Source organism: Mauremys reevesii, linkage group 3 (genome assembly GCF_016161935.1).
Source record: "Mauremys reevesii isolate NIE-2019 linkage group 3, ASM1616193v1, whole genome shotgun sequence".
Classification (NCBI taxonomy): Eukaryota; Metazoa; Chordata; order Testudines; family Geoemydidae; genus Mauremys; species Mauremys reevesii.
In genome coordinates, this window is record NC_052625.1 from 185,969,435 (window position 1) to 185,990,698 (window position 21,264).

General features: G+C 43.1%; 1 long non-coding RNA gene across 2 annotated transcripts in view; it reads left to right on the plus strand.

Moving 5' to 3' along the window:
* LOC120400687 overlaps nt 1-21,264 on the plus strand; it is a 57,148-nt gene that overhangs the window by 28,170 nt on the left and 7,714 nt on the right. For both annotated transcript variants that reach the window (XR_005595975.1, XR_005595974.1), the window contains exon 3: nt 13,611-13,743. This is a non-coding gene — a long non-coding RNA (uncharacterized LOC120400687). The remainder of the gene's footprint in view (nt 1-13,610; nt 13,744-21,264) is intronic.

Genomic DNA, 21,264 nt, shown 5'->3' on the forward strand with positions numbered 1-21,264 from the left:
TTTCCATAGGTCATACTTCTGGGACTGAACATACAGACACAGGGAGTTGCTAAGTAAGTGGAATGTTGAGTAACTATTGTAACAATGCAGAATTCTCAGTGCAGTTTTCTGGTGATGTAGACCTCAGTACTCCTGCCTTTCCAGGTGATTCTGTATCTGCACTAGCAGCAAAGAATCCTGTGGCACCTTATAGACTAACAGACGTTTTGCAGCATGAGCTTTCGTGGGTGAATACCCACTTCTTCGGATGCAAGTAGTGGAAATTTCCAGGGGCAGGTATATATAAGCAAGCAAGAAGCAAGCTAGAGATAACGAGGTTAGATCAATCAGGGGGGATGAGGTCCTGTTCTAGCAGTTGAGGTGTGAAAACCAAGGGAGGAGAAACTGGTTCTGTAATTGGCAAGCCATTCACAGTCTTTGTTTAATCCTGAGCTGATGGTGTCAAATTTGCAGATGAACTGGAGCTCAGTTTCTCTTTGAAGTCTGGTCCTAAAGTTTTTTTGCTGCAGGAAGGCCACCTTAAGATCTGCTATTGTGTGGCCAGGGAGGTTGAAGTATTCTCCTACAGGTTTTTGTATATTGCCATTCCTAATGTCTGATTTGTGTCCATTTATCCTTTTCCTTAGAGACTGTCCAGTTTGGCCGATGTACATAGCAGAGGGGCATTGCTGGCATATATTACATTGGTGGATGTGCAGGTGAATGAACCGGTGATGGTGTGGCTGGTCTGGTTAGTGTATCTGCACTAGAGATGGTCAAAAATTTTCCATCAAAAATGTAGTTTTTTTGGAAAACAGGATCTTTGATTAAGTGAAAGGAGTTTCTGGTTGCAGATAATGCCTGTTTTCCTAGGGGGAGCGGGGAAGAGGCAGGGGAAATACCTTTTGGTATTTGGTGAAAGCTTTTCAGTTCTAGGGGTTTCTATTTTTCAGCAAAAACCCCAACATTTTTTCTGAGGAAGAAGTCAACAATTTTTCTCCATTTTAATTGAAAAATTTCCAAACAAAAACAGTTCTTCGACCAGCTCTGACCTGCATCGCTTTGGAACACCACACCCTGCGGGAGAGTACCAGTCATTTATAAGCTTTTTGGAGCAGGGACCATCTTTTTTGTCCTGTGTTTGTACAGTTCCTCCCTCAATGGGGCCCTGTACCATGACTTGGGCTCCTAGGCACTATGGTAATACAAATAATTAATCTTGGAAACAGAACAAATGAGTGATGGGTTGCCCTGCCCCCGTCCCACCCATTCATATGGAAGTGGGATTTCTATAGGTGTTTTACATCATTTTTAGGATTATCAGCATAAGCACTTCAAGGAAGGTTTCTACACACAGTTTAGTGTGTGTGTCATTGCATGCCCCTTTGTAAAGCCGTTCACATGCCTTATACATTTAACGGTAGAAATGTTCTATGAAAAAATCTCTTCATTACTTTTATTTTAGCCAGTAGGTGTTTACCTATTGCCAAGGTACCATGGTGAGTGAAATATACTTCGAGTTCATTAAATATCGTAACATGCAGTGAATACTAAGTTATAAAAACATTAAAAAGCAGATTTAAAACACAGTCTGGTGGCAATGTACCTCCACAAGATGTCAGCAAAGCACTCTCTGTACACTAGCCATCAGTAGCTTTTAGTCTTCCATAACCATACAGAGATCATAGAAATATCTTGCAACATGTTTAAGCAACTTGAACAACACTGTCAATCACTACAATCCCTTCAGATGCCACAATACACTTCAGATGAACAAGCCAGTCTTTACGTAGTTGGGGAGAAGATTTTCTGACATGTTAGAATGCTGATCACTGCTTTATCTCATACTTTCCCGTATTCTCCAATCAATTGCACAATGCTAACTTAAAATGCTGATGACATTTCAGAAGTGTTGTCATTAATAACTTTGGAGCCAGATCACACAGAAAAAGGGAATACTTATTATACAGAAGACAGTATAGCTTCTATGTTGGTCTACCTACTTGATACTCGTTACTACTGACAGCCACCTAAAACCTCATATTCCTGCATTCCATATGATTCAAAATGTCTCTCTGTTAAACAACTTTAATCATATGGAATGCAGGAATAGCAGATTTTAGGTGGCTGTCATTTTAGTAACATTTAGAAATTCAGCCTTCACAAGAAATTCAGCCATGCCTTCCAAACCAAATGTCATTTGCTTTCACTGGACTTCATCAGGGTTAGGACCGGCCAGGGGAAAAAAAAAAATCAGTTTTGTGAAAATTTGAGGTCATTTATTTAATTGTTTTGGTTTAAAAACAAAGAAAGGCAGAGATGCAGCCATGCCAGAAGAGCCAATGTCCCAGTGGTTAGGGCACTCACCTGGGATGTGGAGGTTCGGATAACAGAGCAGAGATACCCGGCCAGGACTAGGAGGAGGAAGAGAATGACGAGCCCTGGGCAGTGGTGGAGGCCACCCTGCTGCTGAATGGCTCCTGTGGCAGTGCCAGGAGCCCTCTGCAGCCCTGCTGTCATGGGAACGAGTGAGTGGGGCCATGACAGCAGAGCTGCAGGGGGTTCCCTGCACTGCTACAGGGACAGTGACATGTCATCCCTGCAGGTGCAAGATGCAGGGAAGGTCCAGCCATGGCTCTCTGCTCTGCCCCGCACCCTGTGCCTGCAGGAATAGGGGTCACTGGCCCTCCAGCAGCAGGGGGAACCCTCTGCAGCTCTGCTATTGCATGAGTGAGTGGGTCAGAACAGACTCGCCCGACCAGAACTGCGAGGAGTAGAAGGAGAATGACAGGCCCCCAGCCACAATAGAGGTCACCCTGTTGCTGAATGGCTCCTGCCCTCTTGATTAGCTGAACTCCCAGTTATCCAAATAAAATCCGCATTCCCTATGCTGTCCAGATAATCAGGAGTATAGTGTATGCATGTATGGAGAGAGAATCCTCCAAGTCTGTCAGGCTCCCAAGCCTAAAGCTAAATTAAAATCAAGAGACCAAGGCCTAAAGCACTGATTCAGTTTTTACTCAGTCCTTGTTCATCCCAAACTCCCTTTGACTTCAGTAACAGACGGGCTGGTCAGAACTGAGTAAAAAACACAGCAAGAACTTCAGAGTTTGGTTCAGTGTGTGGAGGCAAAAAAAATGAGCTCTTAAAAATGGCAGTCATGGAACGTGCATAAATCCAGTAAGTCAAAGTATGAAATATTTAGAAATTCATGGCTGGGTGGGTTTTTTATTAGGGCTTCTCTAAAACAAAAGGGGCTTGCTTAGCAAGGATCCAGGCATACTTTTTTTTTATTTCAGGCTCCATGGCTTAATGTAGTCCGAGTTTCACTTTGAACCTTGGGTATCAAAACATAATAAAGCAAGTTTTGCATCAAGCTCAGATGATGCCATAACTTTTGAAGGTCTGTAGCATCACTCAGATCTGGAAGAGAAACTACCAGATTAACTTCCAGCGCTATGTGGGTACAGAGGTTATGGGGAACGAGTAAAATGGATCTGGGGACTGAGTGTGTAACTAACTGACTCAAAGCAGGGAATGAATCAGAAGTTTCCAGAACTGAATGCATGGGCCTTTATAGCTTGAGTTAAAAAGCCAGGATTTATACCTGGGAACTATAACAGATTTTTCCTTTCTGCATGAGAAACAGAGGTGAATACTTAACTCACACTGAGCAGGGGGGTAGAGCCTACCACTGGACACAGAAAGCTGATCCTGAGAATGAGGCCCACAGCAGTTTGAATGCTGGGTAAGTTCTCAGTTATGTAACAGCCACCATCTTAACTAACACTGGGGCTTGAAGTAGGGACTTCTCAAGCTAAGCAGCCAGCCTCTACAGGTAGCAGCTGTACCAGATTCACATCTTGTGCAGACTGAGCACACCTACTAACCAGAGGTTTACATTTTAAGGGAGACAGTTTTCTGACCTGCTTGGGGTTCAGTTATAGGGCTGGATCAAGGCTTAAGCATATTCTAATGAGTCCTGGACCAGTTCCCCACAAAAAGTTACTTTTAGGTAGTATGGTGAAAATTGATCCACCTAACACCTTAAAATGATTGGCCAGCTAGGGATCTCTACCACATCAGCATTAAATGCCATTGCTGTAAGAATCAAGGAGAAATACCACAGCTTCTCTTCAACGTCCTGAAGAGAGTAGCGAGAAAAACAAAGGTTGACAGTGTTACAAACCTTTTCCTTCCTCACTGTCCTCTCCGAGTAAAAACCAGAAAACACCCTGGCCTGTTCTCAAATTGATCGCTACAATAATCTGATCCAAATGAAACTTTCCTACATTGGTCCCCTACTACTAATGGTTCTAAGACCTTCCATTACCTGAAGAGTCACTGGGTGTTTATTTTCTATTGTTTTTCTTATGTAAACTCTTTACAGGTGTCACTATTTTAGTCTATGCTCTGTAAAGTTACATATACACTTATTGTGTTATTTTAATACAGAATCAGATTTTTGCTCTCTTCTATGCTGCTTCACGTGCTTAGGAAGAGCTCCCCATAAATATATGCAAAGCTACCTTATTAACCACCTTCAAATCCCTCCTTTCAACTCTCCTTTGCTGTAATGCCCACACAAAAAACTTGGCAATGGTTAGGTTGTTGGTGTGCTGAGGCCACTGCTTATCATGGCTACCAATGGCATCTCTTTGTTTCCTTTTGCTCCCCTGTCTGGGTCTGTATCCATTTGTCTTCTCTTCTTTGATTGTATCCTTTGTAGCAGAGACTGTCCTTTTATTTTGTATTTGTACAGCACCTAGCACAATGGGGTCCTGGTCCATGACTGGGGGTCTCCTAGGTGCTACTGCAAGCACTATAATATCCCTCTTCACCTTTCATTTTCTGGTATAAAAAACTTTTTAGTTCCTGGGTCCCTGCCTGCTTTCCTTATCTCCTAGATGTGCTCTTCAACCTATCCCTGGGACTCAACATTTCCACATAGAAATTCCAATGTCTTACCAAGCTTTCATTCTACTCAAGGGAAGTGAAAACATTTTGCTCTGTGATGTGTTTCTGATTTGACTGAGAAGCTTGATCCCACATGCTTTCGTCATAATTACAGTACCTAAATTTACAGTTGCTTTGTTGGAACAAGTGCAGCAACAATACCATCTAAAGCAGTGGCTCTCAAACTTTTTTACTGGTGACCCCTTTCACATAGCAAGCCTCTGAGTGCAACCGCCCTTGTAAATTAAAAACACTTTTTATATATTTAACACCATTATCAATGCTGGCAGCAAAGCGGGGTCTGGGGTGGAGGTTGATAGCTTGCAACCCCCCATGTAATAACCTCGCAACCCACTGAGGGGTCCTGACCCCTGGTTTGAAAACCTCTGATCTAAAAGGAAGCACCAATATCATCTAAGGAACCAAAAGAAATGTAGTTGTCCAGCTTAGCTCAGATTTGGGTTAGAAAATGCCTGCAACAACAGGAGAAACTCAACCATCTCCTAGATCAGTGTTTCTCAAATTGGGGTCGCCGCTTGTGTAGGGAAAGCCCCTGGCAGGCCGGGCCGGTTTGTTTACCTGCCCCATCCGCAGGTCCGGCTGATCGCAGCTCCCACTGGCTGCCATTCGTTGCTGCAGGCCAATGGGAGCTGCTGGAAGCTGCGGCCAGTATGTCCCTTGGCCCACGCCGCTTCCAGTAGCTCCCATTGGCCTGGAGGAGTGAACCGCAGCCAGTGGGAGCCGCGATCAACCGGACCTGTGGACGGGGCAGGTAAACAAACCAGCCCAGCCCGCCAGGGGCTTTCCCTACACAAGCAGCGACTCCAGTTTGAGAAACACGGTCCTAGATGGTCACGAGATGGTGCATTTGTATGATACTTTGTGTGGTCAAAACATTTTAAAAATATTTGAGCCAGATTCTGATTCTCATCATTCCTAAGTGTAACACCTTATTGTGAATTCTCAGGCTTCTAAATGTTCTTTTTCTCCTGCCACCTCTATCCCACCCGATATTGTAATTAAATGATTTTCAATGCTATGGATTGGTCTTGGTTGGTAAGATACAATAATTGGTATTATTTTAGAAGTACTTATTGTGAATAGTGTGATGTTCTTGATATCTTACTTCTTAACAACTCTAGCCTGCAGCTGGCTGAATTTAACTAATCAAAATTTGATAAATTTGTGATATCCCCTTTTTTATTTTTTACTGTCTCTAATGCTATTTTACTAGTTACTCTGAATACTGTGGTTAAAATGTCATGGTATCTTTGGGCTGGTCTACACTACGGGGGGAAATCAATCTAAGATACGCAACTTCAGCTACGTGAATGACGTAGCTGAAGTCGAAGTATCTTAGATCGAATTACCTACCGTCCTCACGGTGCGGGATCGATGTCCGTGGCTCCCCATGTCGACTCCACTACCGCCGTTCGGGTTGGTGGAGTTCCGGAGTCGACAGGAGCTCATTCGGGGATCAATATATCGCGTCTAGATGAGACTCGATATATCGATCCCCGAGAAATCGATTGCTACCCGCCAATACGGCGGGTAGTGAAGACGTAGCCTTTGACTACATTTTGCTGCATGCTCATTTGCTGGCTAGTTTGAAACACTGTTTGAGACTTTCTTCTGTTATCAAGGAGTCGGACTTAGTGTGGAGGATGTAACAACCTAAATTTTTATATAAATGTTTGACACTAAGTATAATCCAAGCCTTTACAAAGGGAGTTTCACATATAGATTGGGAGCTCTCATGAATGAAGCCACTAGGAGCACTTTGGGGGGAGGGGGAAAGAGAGGAAATACACAATAAGTGGCTTTCCAAAATTCACACAGAAAGTTTGTAACAAAGCTAGGAACCTAGATGCCCTATTTCTCGTCACTCATAGGCTAAAGAGGAAGTTTACCAGGTGAGACTCGGAATGATGAAATGTATCAGTGGCTGGAAGAACTTTAGACTGATGGGGTAACACTAGTGCAAGAGTGACTCACAGTTATGGAGAGTCATGTGCAACAGAAACAAGGAGAAAAGGGTAGAGTTTTTAGAGCTTCGAAGGTGGCAAGCTGAGGGCCTCAGTACAACAGAGCACTTACCTTCAATTGCTTAAAACATGGGGTTACTCGTGCTTAGAACTAGGTTACTTATATGAACCCATTGTTGAGGTATCTGAGCTCCTCACAATCCCTAATGTAGTTATCCTCATAACAACTCTGCTCAGCTGCCAACTAACTCTGTAAGTCCCTAGATTTTTGCTTGTTGAGCCTGATCCAGTGGGCATGTTCTGACTGAGCATGCTTAAAAAAAAAAAAAATCACACAAAATAGCCAGAGATGGACTCCCAAGTGATTAGAGTACTCCACCAAGATGTGAGAGACCCGAGTTCAATTCCCCACCACGACCAACTGATGTGAAGGAGTTTGAACAGAGGTTTCAGGGCATTTACCTGAGAAGTGGAAATCCCCTGTTCAAATTCTTCATCGTCATCAACTAGAGAGGGGAATTGAACTGGGGTTTCCCATATCCTAACCACTGAGCTAAAGGTTATAAAGGAAGCTGCCACCCCTCCTCCATTGTTCTGTGTAGATTTAGGCATGCAGTGCCACTGTTTTTGCAAGAAACAGTTTAGACACAGTGGAGTCAGCCAGGAGAGGGCTCCCAACTGTGGATCCAAAGAGAGAGGTGCCTCCCTCCAGCCTGGACTTATATCCTAAGCCCAACCCCTTTCTGGGACATACCACTCATCAGCAACTGCTATTGGCAAGCTTAGGCTGTTTCCTGCCTAGCATGCTGATTGTTATGGATTCCACTCTCAGGCACCTCTCTCTCTCTCCCCCTGCATTTTAGAGGGAGCCTAGACACCTAACCCATGGTTTGTGGTTTCATGGGTTGGATAGGCACCTAAGAGTTAACTGTTGAAATGCTTAAGTGGCTGCAATGTATATGGATTGAAGGAGGCTACTCCACACGTCTTTTGCTTTCAGAAGCCTCTAGCACAATGGGCTCCAGAATAGCACAGCAAAAATTTTTGTGCCACCCTTTGTTCAATATAAAGTTTTCCCATCTGATTCCTAAACGGCAAAGTACTTTCTTGTGCACCCCAGGTACACACAGTCATGCAATATATGCTGGTAAACTATATAGGAAGCAAATAGTAAAACATAGCCCAGTAACACACACAACACAACACGGTGTTGTGCTGTGAAGTATAGAAAAAGCTACTACATTGTTGCATCTCTTCGGGAAATATATATCAGAAGGTAGGCACTTAAGCTGAGATGCAGAGCCTTTGAATTATTATATTTATAAGGTTTATTTGGGGTGGGGGGGGACAACATTATCACAGATGAAGGTTATTTTTCCAGACAGCTACTTAGAGTTAATTGAGAAGATGAAATATAGAGAAACACACAAACTATAATAACAGACTATAATTGAAATAGAAAAAAGTCAATATACATAAATATAAATACAATGAAGTGGTTTCCAACATCGCTCATATTTACAATCTTATACTGTGTATACTTCCTTAATGGAGACCATTGGGAACAAAGATAGAAAGGAAAGTAAGTGGAGCCCATCAGAAGGAAGTTCCAGATTCAGTTTACACCATCTTGAGAACCAGATAAACCCAAGAAATGAGAACTGGGTGTGGTATTTTATACCATTCTTTACGGTTAGGTATGGATAGATATCTATATTTTATCCTGGTTATAATAAAAGTCAATACCTGCCTCCCAATCCACATGTGGTCTTTGAACTGCCCATAATTAAGCATCAAGCATTAATATTCATGATTAACATCAGTCATGTCTTAATTCCTATACATAAACATAATTTAAGTGCCTAGATGCTGCACAGCAACCTGATCGCTAAAGCCCTATGACCACAAACTCCCTTCTTGCAAAATTCTGTGTGCTGTACCCTTTGTGGTTACCTGTTTGTTTGCCCAGAAAGAATGAGAAGGCATAAAATGATTTAGGCCTGAGGACATAACCTCAGGTCACAATTTAACTCAAAACCCCAGCCTAGCATGACTATCACCACACCCCTCACACTAGGCTCCACATCAACAAGTCAGGCTTTTAACTATAACAAATCCTGCTAACCCAGTCATTTATGTTCTCCTACTTCCTAGTACAGCCTTGATTGCTTCCATTATTATTTCTATAAGCATGCTTAGCAAAGTCATGTTACCCAAAACTATAAATCCTCCAAAAACAGTTTGAGACAGGTTGGATCACAGAAACCCCCCTGGGAGCTGCCAACTGATGTGCCAAGACTACCTCTGCTTCTGTTTTCCCTGCCAGCTCAGGATTCCAGCACCCTGTCTTGCTGAGCCAGACACTTCCGTCTGCTCCAACGGAGACCCAGGGTCTGAATTACTTGCCCTAAAGCTGCAGGTTTACCTGAAATCAGCTAACAGAAGTGTGCTTGTCTTTAGCACTCAGATAGCCAACTCCCAATGGGGTCTAAACCCAAATAAATCCATTTTACCCTGCATAAAGCTTATGCAGGGTAAACTCATAAATTGTTTGCCCTCTATAACACTGATAGAGAGATATGCCCAGTTGTTTGCTCCCCCAGGTATTAATACATACTCTGAGTTAATTAATAAGTAAAAAGTGATTTTATTAAATACAGAAAGTAGGATTTAAGCAGTTCCAAGTAGTAACAGACAGAACAAAGTAAGTCACCAAATAAAATAAAATACTTAAACCTATGTCTAATCAAACTGAATACAGATAATCTCACACTCAGAGATACTTTGGTAAGTTTTTTCCACAGACTGGACACCTTCCAGGCCTGGGCACAATTCTTTCCCCTGGCACAGCTCTTGTTCCAGCTCAGATGGTAGCTAGGGGATTCTTCATAATGGTTCCTCTCCTCGCTTTGTTCAGTTCCACGCCTTTAGATATCTTTTGCATAAGGCAGGAATTCTTTTGTTCCTCTCTGGGTTCCCACCCGGAAAGACACCAGGTTAAAGATGGATTCCAGTTCAGGTGACATGATCACATGTCACAGCAAGACTTCATTGCCCACTTGCCAGCACACACGTATTCAGAAAGACTTACAGGTAAAACACACCCATCTGCAGACAATTGTCCTGGTTAATGGGAGTCATCAAGATTCCAAACCACCATTAATGGCCCACATTTTGCATAATTACAATAGGCCCTCAGAGTTATAGTTCATATTTCTAGTTTCAGATACAAGCGTGGTACATTTATACAAATAGGATGATCACACTCAGTAGATTATAAACTTTGTAATGATGCCACATTAGCATATTTTATAAAACCGTATAGACTGCAACTGTCACACAGGTCAGGTGGGTCAACAGACAACAGCTGCTAGCACAGTGTCAGCAATTCAAGGTAAGAGAGGCTAAGCTATCTTTTCTAGGTATATAGTGTTTCAGGTGCTATGGGCTGATTATCTAATCCACCACTCCTGTGCTCTATGGAGGCACCCCTTGTACCAAAGACTATAAGGCTGGGCAGGGTGGGGTCATTCTGCCAGCTCTCTGTACCACCTGGGGAGCCCCCTTACACTAAGGTTTGTAATGGGGCCAGGGCAGAATAAAAATATCAATCCTATAATTCCCTTTGAGGGCAACAGTTTCTACAGACAGTAGTACAACACACAGCAATGCAGGTACAAGTATGGACTTTCTGTACTCTAGTCAGTTTGGAATAGGCTGCATTCCCTCCTTAGAGCTGGTTAAATAAACTTGAAAGGTGGTGGGGGGAGTTTAATCAAAAATCAAGTTGGCACTTAAAATGTCATTTAAAACTTGAAATTTGGAAGATTCCTACCAGCTCTACTCAATACATAGTTCAGATATTGCAAAGTACAGTGCCTCCCCACTAGAACAGCCATCCAAGAACTTACCCACCATCCAGCCAATCTGCTTGTCTTTTCTGAGTGTGGCCAGGGACTGGTATTATAGAAGAAGGAAGGGTGGGGGGAAGCCTCCCTGACTGCACCCAAATATAGAAACAATTTCCTTTCAGATTTATCTTCCTGAACCCAGCAGCTAATCAGTAGTTTCCCTGCAGAATGAGGAATGCTAGCTCTTCTCATTTGTATCCTAACTAGTATAACTACCTGCAGATGCTGTTCCGGTGCATGCATTTCCATTTCTTCTTTTGAAATTTAAAGGGAATAATCCCAACCTGCTGTGCACGCATATGCTAGGGTAGTGGGGTGGGCGAGAAGAACAGCAAAACTTTTCTCCCTCATATGGATTATCCAAACTACAGACCCAGCATGGTTGTTTTTTTCTTTTTTATAGCTGGGGACCTGATTAATGAAGCATGTGTTGCCCTGTGATCCTAAGGTGGTGTGATTAGTGGGCTTGGGGGTCTGGGTGTGGCCAAGCCCCCAGTGTGTCTGCTTGCATGTTATCATTGATAGCAGATAGTAGGATAAACATACACTACTGTTTTTTTGGAGCAGAGTCAAGAAACACTTGTGTCCTACTTCCTCTAAGCAATCTTGCCTGGCATAGGCAGGATTATTAATTGTTTGTATTGCAGCAACATCTAAGTGCCTCAGACAATGTTGGAGCCCCATTGCTCAAATCAGACCTAGTCAGAAAATGCACCTGCCCCTCCTACCATGGAACATTTCAATATGTTGTCAAGAAGAAAAAAAAATAGTTTAAGGCCAAGTTTTTTGGGTTTCCCCCTTTTCCTCACCCCAGGCAAACACTAAGGCAGATATTTTGAGGAAATCAGACACTTTCCACACAAATTTCCATTTAGTTGGAAACCCAATTTTCCATTGATAAGGAGTTCATGGAAAGTTTTTGAGCAGCCCTAGTACAAACACATAGTGAGAGACAGCTCCTGCCCTGAATAACTTAGAGTCTATACAAAGGAAGTATGGTCAGCCTCATTTTATAGATGGGGAACTAAAGTAGGATAATTTAGGGAAGCTGCTACTGCTCTGCTTCCACCTCTACCTAAGCACAACATGCCTCATGCTACATGGGCTATGTTATTGGCTCTTTTGAAGCCAGCAATATGACACTTGCAGCTGAATGAAGCTACAGGACTCATTTGGTTAAATGTGTTTTAGCATGTTTGAGGGTTCTACAATGCTCCAGTTAGCCTGTGTTTTTGGCCAACACAAAATACGTGAACAAGAAGCATATGGAATATCACCAAATGCAGAGCATAAGATGAAGGATCATATGTTCCAGCAAAGCCTAAGTTATAAATTTAGTCAATATAAATTGACCTAGAGTATATTTCATCACCTCAAAAATCTCATTACTGACTGCAGCAAAAACCATTCATGGGCTCAGGTATGCTGCTTTCCTGGGGAAGTTTATTCAGTATTTACACCAGATGCTGTATAATCTCCATTTTCAAATGTGTCTGGTTTTTTGCTTCTTTATTCTTCACGTTTTAATTTTATTTATTTTAACTGTTCCTTCCCTTCTTCCAAACACAAAGGAACTTCAGAGGTGTGTGGAGAGAAAGGGCGGGAGAAGAGAGCACATTTTTTTCCTATGCACTTCTGGACATGTCTATCACTTGGTCAACAGCAGGGAGAGGCCTGATTCTCCATTTGCATCTTGTGCTCATTTATGCCTGTGTAAAGTGGCTGTAAAATGTTACCATTCTGATTAGGTAACACTTTAGACCTGCAACCCATGAGAGAGAGAGTGTGTGTGTGTTTGTGTCAGTCCCCTATGGGCCCACTCCACAGAGGATGTGAGTCTATTACAGCCCCCAGCTACAGAGCCTAACTTTTTATCTCAAGCTGCAGACTCATGGCTTTAGCTCTGGAGGTTCCCCAGTTCAAAGCTTGGGTTAGCCACGACAGTGGCAATCTCATACATTGGGACATCAGAGGCAAAGCAGTGACAAATCAAGCCTGTGTGGGTAAAGTTTTCAGAAGCATTTAAGTTCAATTTTTAAAAGTGGCTTGAACACTTTGAGGCACCTCAGGGTATGTCTACACTGCAGAAAAAACGTGCATGGCTCACCAGGGTCAGCTGGCTCAGGCTTGCAGGACTCTGACTGCGGGGCTGTAAAATAGCAGTGTAGACATTTGAGCTCGTGCCAGAACCCAGGCTTGGGGACCCTCCTCCCTCGCAGGGTCCCAGAGTTCAGACTCCAGCCCAAGCCTTAACATCTACACGGCAATTTTATAGCCCTGCAGCCCAAGCCCCATGAACCTGAAATCAGCTGACTTGGGCCAGTCACAGGTGTTTTATTGCAGTGTAGGCATACACTTGGTCTTATTTAAAGTCAATGAGAATTAGGCTCCTAGGTGCTTTTATAACATTTTTATCCTGTGTACATACTTCACTACAATACTTGAATGAGAGCTACTCAACCTAGCTGGATCACTCTACTTCATCTCCATGAGCCCAAAGACAGCTATTTTGTGAAGACCAGGAACTGTAACCCATTCAAACTATTCATTTACCACCCACAGCCCAAGCAAGTTCCTCTCCAGGCAACCTAAAGCATTTGTTCCTTTTCATAGGTTATGAGATTTTTCATTTGTTGGATCACATCTCAACCTTCACTCAGTTTTGAGAAAAAAGTTACATTAACTGTACCATGGGGGGGAAATTTTACTCTTGGGGGGATTCTGTGCCACTGCACATGTGCAGAATTCATGTCCCCTGAAGATATTTTTTTCTTTGCAGAAAATACATTCTGCTGGAGCGGTGCTGCAGTTATGCCTTTCGCTCACCAGGGGCTGCTGTGGCACCAGAACAGAGGGCCACCAGCTCAGCCAGCTGCAGAGAGACTGCATTCTTCACAGTGTACTGCCCACAGGTGAGGAGACGTGGGATGGGGGGGAAGGGATGGACAGAGCAGGGCACGTAGGCTGCTGGGGGGTCACATAGACTGGGGTTCAGAAGAGCTAATGGGGGACGACTGGGTGGGGGCTGAATGGTAGTTGGGGTGCAGAGACACATGGGGGTAGGAGGAGGGGTGACTGAGTGGTTGTGCAGGGACACATGGGGATAAGTAGATGTGCCTGACTGAATGGGAGAAGCTAGGGGTCAGCCAGGGTTTGCATGGGGGAGATTCCCCAATTCCCTAACAACCCCCCGCCCAAAAAAATCCCCATACTTCTCCCACTCACACCCATCAGCCCTCTAGGTTCACTCCCAGGCTTCTTCCCATCAAATACTTTCGTCTCTCCCAGCTCTTCCATTACCCCTGACTCCTCCAAGCCTTTGCACTGCTTCTGAGGAATGCAGAAAACATGTACCTGTATTGTAGTTTAAGTGAATTATTACTAAAAGTTCTGTATTAATATTTCTAGTAAGGAATCTATTTGTCAAAAAAACTTTTCCAGAATCTCTTTTGTTATCGATATTGTTACAGAAATGAAATACTTGAAATAAATTACCAAAATAAATGAAACTGGTGTGATTATATGTGTTTTTTGACAAATAAAACATGAAGAACTTTGCAGAATTTTAAAATATTGTGTGCAGAATTTTTAATTTTTTTGGCACAGAATTCCCACAGAAGTAAAGTTTGTACCCCAAATGCATTGAGAAACCAAGAACAATTCTTTAATATTTCAGGACAAAAAATTGTTTAAAAGTCAGTGTCATGGGACAGTTACATGAACTGTTCTTTGGGGGACTAAGAACAACTAAGAACAATTCTTCAATGTTTTAGAAAAATTATGTAACTAGCAAATCGAAAGAACTAGCAGGAGTCTCATTCAGTGTGAGCCTATATGCAATTTTCACACAACAGCATTGATATGGAGTGGTCAGTGCATACAAATTCACTGCATTCTCTACATTGCTGGCAGCTCTTCTGGTCAGCTGACCTGGGGCAAATGTGGTAGCAACCACTGCTAAGTTTGCTAGGTGTTTCTGTGGTGGCTGGTTTTTGATGGCAGCCAAGGGACGAATGTGCTGCTTTGATGGGCATGGTGAGATGATGGGTATCAAGGATTCTTCTCTTTATATTTACATCTATAAGTTGTTCTCCTAGATTGAGAAGGAACAAGCACCTTCTTTATCTTGGTCGAGTGTGGTGCCAAGAAGGGTTGTTGCTGGCCCAAATGATGAAACTTGTTGCTGCTATTGCAAATATGTTGAAAAAGAACCATTGGCCCCCTATTTATCTCACGCCTGCAGGAGTATATTCTTGCAAGATGGTCCATGCTATCAATACCACTTTTAGTGTAATTGTAGCAGAGAATTGTGTGGGGTTTCTTTTCATTTCCTTCTACAACCTTACCATGATGCGTTGTCAATAGTATTATTATTTATTTGCCCTCCTTTGGAACATAGGAAACCAGGGTGAGGGGCCCAACAAATGTGAACACTGATGACAATTTCTCTGTATTGTGATGTAGATGAATCTCACTGGATATATCAGGCTTGTTTCATTGGCTTGAATGAACATATGTCAAATTTACATTGAGTAGATCTTGACCAAGCTGAATACCGGTTCAGAAGTTATCCCCAACTACATTTCTTCCAGTCTTATACCAGGGCTGAACACGAGCTCCTCACTGGCCAAAGACAAACTTGATGAACAATCAGCAGAAACATGGTCTTCCTGCTCAGAGGAACTTTTGACACAATCTGGCACAAAAATGTTGTCATCACATGACAACTTGCTTTCGGAGTTTCAAAATTATTTGGATAAGGTCAGAAGCAGAATATCATGCCTGTTTGTTTTCCATCTTGAATTGCATAACACAAAAAAATCCCCGTAAGTCTCCTGAATCTGCGGTGTTTGAAGCACAATGCCTAGAAAGACAATCCCCTCAAGGGTGTTAGGCAAAGGGAGCCAGCATCAGTCAACTCTGTGTTGAGGATACCTAAAAAGCCTGGATTTGAAGATACAAGCTTCCATGGAACACCTTCTACTTTAGGGTGACCCTATGCAGCAACCACTGTCACTGCAATGAATTGTCAGTTATATATGCTAACTATTACAATACAAGATACTCTTACAAGAAGCAAACGTACATAGAACTACTAAAATATAGGGATAACAGTGCAACATGTTTGGGGTATATTTGTACCCCACATACCTTTTTGATACAGAAAAAAATATTTTTCATGCTAAACTAAACCAAAAAATAAAATAAAATGCTGAATTGTGTACATGTGCCTCGATGTCCTGAAACAGCACAGTTGGTGGACCATTCGTTCACAAGCTATGCTTGTGTGGTACAACATTACACCACAAATGTAGGGGAGAGTTAAGATGCTCTTCCAGAGGTCAGCCCCTCTTTCCATCCCCCTGCCTTGACCTGCACAAAAACCCCACGCTGAAATATCCTAGTTCTTGTCCACAATGTTGACCCCTTATTACTACTGGTAAGTAGTTACTCACATGAGCAGTCCCATTGAAGTCGGCAGAATCACTCATGTGAATAACTGTGAACTACTTACTCCCACGGATGAGCAATCTGGCCTGTCAGGTTTCACTCTGTTCATCGTCATTTTGTCCCTCTGGGCTCACTGTTGAGAAAGATATTATCACAAGAAAGGCAGAAATCTTGCAAATTTTGAGGGTGTTTCTGCTTCATATCACTGTCAGGCAAAATCATTTAATTCACCTCTTGTATACATAGTGGGCTAGCTCCCCAGCTGGAGGGGTAAACTAGCAATGTTGGTGGTGCTACGTTGACTTACACCATCTGAGGATCTGGCCCAGTGTAGCTAGCATGTAATATCATGCGCACTGTATATACATAGAGGTTATACGTTTGAATCAATTAAATATTAAATTCATCATGTTTAGCAGCTACAGACCACAGTGAACAGTTGCTCTCTAATGGTTAAATGCCCTTTAGATTTGAAGCCCTTTGATTTATTGGAAGAAACCTGCTGGGCAGAACATACTGTGGAACTGATTAATGTCAGCTTCTGTCATCAGTTTCCACTTAGATTCTTGGCCAGCTCTGACATCTCCTCCCTTAAGGATCCAGAAGAATTCAAGGACTGATCCAAGAGCTTTGCTGGCATGGGATTTGCAGAATGTGGTGCTTGCAAAATAAGAAAGATGAATGGAAGTAAAATTCCGTGTTCTCTACTGGGCTTGTTTCTTTAACTCATTTCTCTAGAGAAAGAGACCAATGCCAGGACCACACCAGCAAGGGAAACAAATCAATAGCATGTTCACTGGTTTTGTTACAGATGTCTTGCATTTCCTTTGCTGCTTTATATGCTCCCTCATAGCTTGTCAAACTGGAAAATGACTACAGCAAGAATGCAGAGCTACCATAGCTGTCTAGATTTACATTTACCATTGCACGAGGAAACTTACAAAGTACAAATCAGTTGTTACTGCATACAATGAGGGGAGGATATTCCATTATCTAAACTAGGTTAATAAAATATGTGGCATCCATTGTGATTAGCAGTTCTGATTTCACCAAAATTGTGCACATTTTTTCTCTCTCTTTATAATAGAGAAAGGGAATATCTCTGCCCCGTCTCCCAACAATAATTATGACCTATTGGATTCAAATTTAAAGCATAAAGTCTCTCTTTATGTTTGACAGACTTCTTTTGAAATTTATTATTTTGAAGACATTATAGTTATAGTTTTGACTAAAGAATCCTCCTATTCTCTCTCTCTCTCTCTCTCTCTCTCTCACACACACACACACACACACACACACACACACACACACACACACACACACACACACACACACACACACACCCTTTGATACAAGATTCATACGTTTTTATGGAAATCCTAAAAGGATCATACCAGTTACCTAACTGATGTAGCACTGGCCAATAAAAATAACCTGAACACTCTCTAATTCGCCCACAGTTTTATATAAATAGCCAAAAAAAAAAAGTTTCAAAATATCAGTGACTTTGGTAATTTTGCTATGAGAAAATAAACTGCCTGAGAAGACTTATATGAACATACTAGCTTCTAATAATCCAGAGTACAAAATTCACTTAATCTCCTGATGCTGGGATTTCTCATCATGCATCACACCAATGCCAGTAAGGTGACATGACAAAACAGCGGAGATTAAAGGGTTACGTGGATTAAGAATAATCATATTCACTCCCCCTTCAACCAACACAAGTGTTTTACTCATAGTAATCCCTTTCATAAAGGAGTCAACCTGTTAAAAGTTCTCTCCTTCTCCCATGCTCACAGTGAATGTAATGCTTCTTGAGATAAGATGTAGAGCAGAGCAAAAAGTTCTGGCAAAGTCTTCCTCAGTTCCTCGATTTCATTTAAGTCTCTCTCATCATCCTTTCTTTGACTAGTGGGAGAAAGAGGGTAGGTTTTTTTCTTAAGGATAAAATAAAGAGATAAGATCCTGTAGTATTATTCAAATTTTCTTTAAAAATCAGGTTGTGGGTTTTTTGATCCCCTGTTGACGTTCTCAAATCTTTTCAGTCATGGAGAAACTGGCTGACTATATAGGGCAGGGATCTGCAACCTTTGGTACACAGCCCACAGCCTGCCGCGAGTTGAGGCACGGGCTGAGGGATGTGCTGGTCCCTGCTTCCTTGCCACCCCCATTGGCCTGGAGCAGCGAACCGTGGCCAGTGGGAGCTGCAATCGGCCGAACCTGCGGACACGGCAGGTAAACAAACTGGCCCAGCCCACCAGGGGGCTTACCCTGGCGGGCTGCATGCCAAAGGTTGCCGATCCCTGATATAGGGGAAGATTAAAATGACCTCTCCATTTTCCCACAGACTGTGTGTTCCAAAGGCAATGGAAGTCAATGCAAAGATTGCCTTTGACTTTAATGGGCTTTGGATCAGGCCCAAAATAGTGTCAAGTGCACAAAGTAAACACATTTTTAAAAAGAAAGAGTTAATTGCTAACTTCTCTCAGCAATAGTATTCTCAGGTGCCTCTTATAACTATGGTGAGTAGAGAATTTTCAGATAGAAGTGAGATGTTTTAAAAGTGGAATAATCACAGAATAGGGTCTTCCTAGTGGGGTTATGTGGGGCTTGGTGTCAGGCCTGATGCTATTCATCATTTTAATCAATGATCTGGAAGGACTGGATCCCCAAAGGGACTTAGGTATTGTGACATTGAGTATTGCAACACCTAACTTTCCGTGCCTTGACAACCACAGGAACAACAAGGCCTGATTTACAAGGCCTGAGTTAGGCACCTAGACTCCCAAGGAAGAGCCAGAACACTAGACAGGGAGCCACACAGGTTAGCCAATGGGAGATGCCAATGAGACGGGTGTATGCAAAGCCTTGCCCCCCTCATGGAGCCAGGTGTCTAAGTCCAGGCTACAGGGAAGCACCTATTTCTGCTTGTGATGCATAACCAGGAACCACGTGACTCCAGGAGGGGGACTTGGGCACCCATGCCATTTTTTTCTGAGAATGTTAGGTGCCTGCCTCCCCCTACAGAAAACAACTGAAGAAGGTGGGAGTGGTGCCCACCATTTGATGTTTAGCCCAATGGCTAGAGCACTCATCTGGGATGTGGGAGAGTCAAGTTCAATTCCCCTTCTGTGTGATGGGGAGAAAGGATCTGAACAGGGCTCTTCCACCACTCAGCTATGGGATAGTCTGATGTGCATCTTTTTCAATCTCTCCTGTTGAAGATGTTCTGCTTTGGATAAATCCTTAAGGAATGATTAAGCCAGAGAGAGCAAGAGACAATTATCTGTAGCTTGGTGGATAGGGCACCCTGGGGAGGTGGGAGACCCACAGTCCAGTCCCTCTATTCCAAATGCTCTTTAATTATTTATACACAGTGGAACAGCATCAGCAAGAGAGACTGTGCAAGCACCACATCAGAATATTATCAAATACTGTGTCATTAGAGCACTCTCTGAGATGTAGGAGACCCCTGTTCAAATCCTCTCTCTCAGGCAGATGGAGAAATTGAACCTGGGTCTCCCACATCTCATGCGAGTGCTCTAACCATTGGGCTAAAGTTATAAGGTGGACATTGGCACTACCACCATCTTTTCCCGCTCTCGCCCGATTCTGAATGGGACCTGATTCAGTAGGCTTGCTTAGATGCGGCCTACTGGATCAGGTCTCAAAAATGAAATAGGTGGTTATTCTCCCAGGTCATGGATTGCTCTGGGGTTAGGCAGGAGACAGGTGTCCAGATGCCTAGAGTGAGGCAGCAGTGCACCAGCCCAGAGACAGAAACATAGTCTCCTAGGGACTTATTACCCCAAAAATGTAGTTGCTGAGCAAGTTTAGCCACTTACAGTGGTCACTGAGAGTTTTGTAGATTGCAGTGAGGCCTAAAATTGGGAGTTAGGCACCAAAACCCTAGAAATAGGTTGCTATGTCTGGGGCATAGGCACCTAAGTACCTATGTGGGTCTAGGCCAAAGTAAATAGAAATTCACTGCTGGTAAAATTTACAGATGACACAAAGGTTGGTGACGTGGTAAATAATGGGGACAGGGTAGTCATACAGAATGATTTGGATCACTTGGTAAACTGGGCCTAATAACATATACATTTTAATATAGCCAAATGCAAAGTTATACATCTAAGAACATGATATTTATGTAATGGAGGACTGTTTCCTGGAAAGCAGTCATTTGTAAAGCTCATAATGGACAAGAAACTAAGCATGAGCTCTGTGATTGGTGTACCGGGGCCTTTGAGGCCCGCTGCTGGAGGCCTCATGGTCCTACCACACCCCATCCCAGAAAAGGAGGAGTGAAGGTGGCGCCTACAGGCCTGCCTAAAAATGCTGCTGGAAAGCAGCCAATCAGAGCCCAACCTGATGAGGTTAACAGCCATGTGGGGGGTACCAGGAGCAGAGAGAGAAAGAGTGCAGGTCGCACCCAACTGACAGGAGGCACTCACGAGAAGTGAGTGTCCCCCATCACAAGTTCTCAATACAATGCTGTGACCAAAAGGGCTGATATGATCATTGGCTGTATAAATGGGGGAAGAGCAAAAAAAGGAGTAGAGAGGTGATTTTACCTTTGCATATGGCATTGGTAAGCCAGATACTGGAATACAGTGTCCAGTTCTGGGCACCAAGTTCTAACCACACTTTCACAAAGGATGCTGGGAAATTGGAGGGTGCAGGAAAAAAACAACACAAAATAAATTGAGGGCTGGAGAAAGTGCCTTAGGGCAGGTCTACACTAGAAGCACTACATCAATGCAGCTGTACCGATGCAGCGTCTCTGGTGAAGATGCTCTATGATGACGGGAGAGCGCTCTCCCATTGGCATAATTACTCTCCCTCCACAAAAGGCAGAAGCTATGTCAGCGGGAGAGTGTCTCCTGCTGAAATAGCGCTGATATGGACTGCACTTAGGTTGCGTTGCTCAGGGGGTGTCCTTTTCACACCTCAGAGCAATGTAAGTTAGATTGACT